The sequence below is a fragment of the Argentina silus genome (genome assembly GCF_951799395.1).
Source record: "Argentina silus genome assembly, chromosome: 12".
In the NCBI taxonomy this organism is placed as follows: domain Eukaryota; kingdom Metazoa; phylum Chordata; class Actinopteri; order Argentiniformes; family Argentinidae; genus Argentina; species Argentina silus.
The window spans coordinates 10,817,917-10,820,629 of NC_139666.1; positions in this window are offsets into that span (position 1 = coordinate 10,817,917).

Below are 2,713 nucleotides of genomic sequence, written 5' to 3' on the forward strand. Positions count from 1 at the left end.
TCCAAGTTAGTGAGGGGAAGACTGACCAGAGCCTCTGCCATGTTGGAATTCCAAACCTTGGACAGCTGCTATACTGAAGGCAGCATGCTGCGCACTGCGCATGTACTCTATCGGGGAGGCAAATTCAAAGCGCTTCGGAGGATAATGACAGCGTAGTTACGTCCACACTAGAGAATTGCAATAGGGTCTGGGATTGCTCTCTAGACAAGACAAAAGATGCGTCTCTATTGATCATAGATTTTTGAACCATTTACATATGCAACATATACACTTTAAACTTCACAAACACGGTTGGTCTCTTTAATCGGGTGATACATTATTATTAGCTTATAGCCTGGTGTTATAACCAGGTTATAACCAGTCTTCTGTGACAATGCATTGAAGTGGCCAAATATACAGTAATAGACTGCTGATAGGTAATGATATGTTGAAAAGTAATTATCAACTTACAATTGGAAAATCATTAAACCTACAGGATAATTCAAATAAGTAATTTGAGATTGGCATGTCAAAATCGTTTGTTGAAATACTGCATGAGACTTTCAACACTTCTGCTTAACTGTCATCGTTGATACCACATTTCATAATACATTGAAATTATTACATTTTTTCGTGTGAAAATAAATTGCTAGACATTCCCTGTGTTCCTTGCTTTGAAACGTATAGGCCCACGATAAATGCTTGTCTATTCTGATGATTGACATAGATCATTAAAAACCCATTCCATCTCTCTTTTATCATACCACAGACATTTGAAAGGAGGAGTTTATCTCTAGTCCATCGGGATGGTGTGAGGATGGAACCCCAGTTAGACACATGATCTGGATGTTGGCACCCGTAGTCCCAGAATGCCCTGTCATATTCACTCGCAAAGCCCTTGGAGTGATGCATTGATTCAGCCTTGAGCACTCCCTACAGACCCCCCCATGCCATTTCCAGCAACCTCTCTCGCTATCTAGAGAATTCCAACCCATAGGCAGCTATAGACTCAACCACTCTGCAGCACTGACCAATGACAGCTCAAGCTCACACACTCTAAGGTAATAATTACTACCTTGATGCAGCTCTGCACAGCTGATACCTATGGCAGCCTGTGGGAGGAAAACCCATGTATTTTCTTTCCAATCCTTCTCACCTTATTCTACCTTGTAATGTGCCTTCTAAGGTTTTTGGCAGGTAATATGGCTTTACTAATTCAAAAGAAAACAATGTACACGGTAAATTCATAAACTGTGTAATATATTGATGAATAAAATCACAACAAATAGACATACCAGGTGCATACTCTGCCACTTTAGACTGCATGTTAACAGCTTACAGCAGCAAACCAGATAAAACAAGGGGAATGTGGAGGAGAAGAGAACACATACAAACAATTGGCTACCCTAGATGTTTTGTAGTCAGATCAGCTATTAATGTCCTGGATTAGATGTTTCCTGACAGAGAATAAAGACAAAATACTGGTTGGAATAGCTATCACTGTTAGAATAACATACCTGATTGTGACAATACCAGGTTAATACCCAGTTAGACCAGACCCTGTCTGTCTGTCTGTCTGTCTGTCTGTCTGTCTGTCTGTCTGTCTGTCTCTGTCTGTCTGTCTGTCTGTCTGTCTGTCTGTCCTGTCCTGTCTGTCTGTCTGTCTGTCTGTCTGTCTGTTTGTACTTACATAGGAACAACCTCTAACAATCTCTGTGTGTGTGCTCCAGAGGTCGTGAAGAAAACAACCGCAGTGCATTTCCAGGTGTAGCCACGTCTATTGTCTCCTCCCTCATATGAGAATGTTCTGTCTGTGCCTTTTGTCCTTGTGTCAGCAGGCAGGACATTCTAAATTATTTTGCTCAGCTGCCTCCCTGAACTCTTGCTACAGCACGTCAATACACGTATCACCCAGACACCCTTACATATTACGGATTGCGGCTCATGTCTTTCACATGCTGAAAGCCTCCCTGTGAGGTGATGAGACAAAAAATAATATTGATCAAATTGTATTATTGTTTTAGCTGTTCACATACTGTAATATTGCTAATGTTAATCATTTATTAGGATTTTACAAATTAACATTCATTACCCTCAGAGATCATCAAATTCACTGAAAATACACAAAACCCAGTAAATGTGTGATTATAGCTAATTATGTAACAATAATGTCTTGGTTAAGCAGATGTGCTGTTCTTGCATGTGTACAAACTGTTAATGAGTCTTTTCAACAAGTGTTTTCAACAAATATGGTGACTAATGTTGTTACAAATTAGATATATTAACCTGTTAATCATAACTGGAAATATTGGCTCTAGAAGATATATTATGAGTTTATGAATTAATATCTCCTTCAGTACCTGCAGGATGATTTTTATATGGTCTTACAAATGTGGTGTGCCAGAATATAAACAAAACTGAACAATACACATCTGTAACTTAACCATTACATTATGATAATCAGAGTACATTTGAGATAAATCTGAGGTTATGATCTAGGCCCACTACAGCTGTAACAAGTAGTAGCTCGTTTGATACAATGAGAATCTAGTGTCGCTAGAATGTTTGCTCAAGATGCGTCCCCCACAGTGAAACTGTTCATCTCCTCAGGAACAAGGTTAGGGGTTTACAGCAGCACGTGACTGGCTGTTTTTTAACCTTCTGCCTACAGACTCTTATGTCATCTGTGATCACTTCAACACTGGTAGCTGGGGGTTTATTATTTCTGCCATGA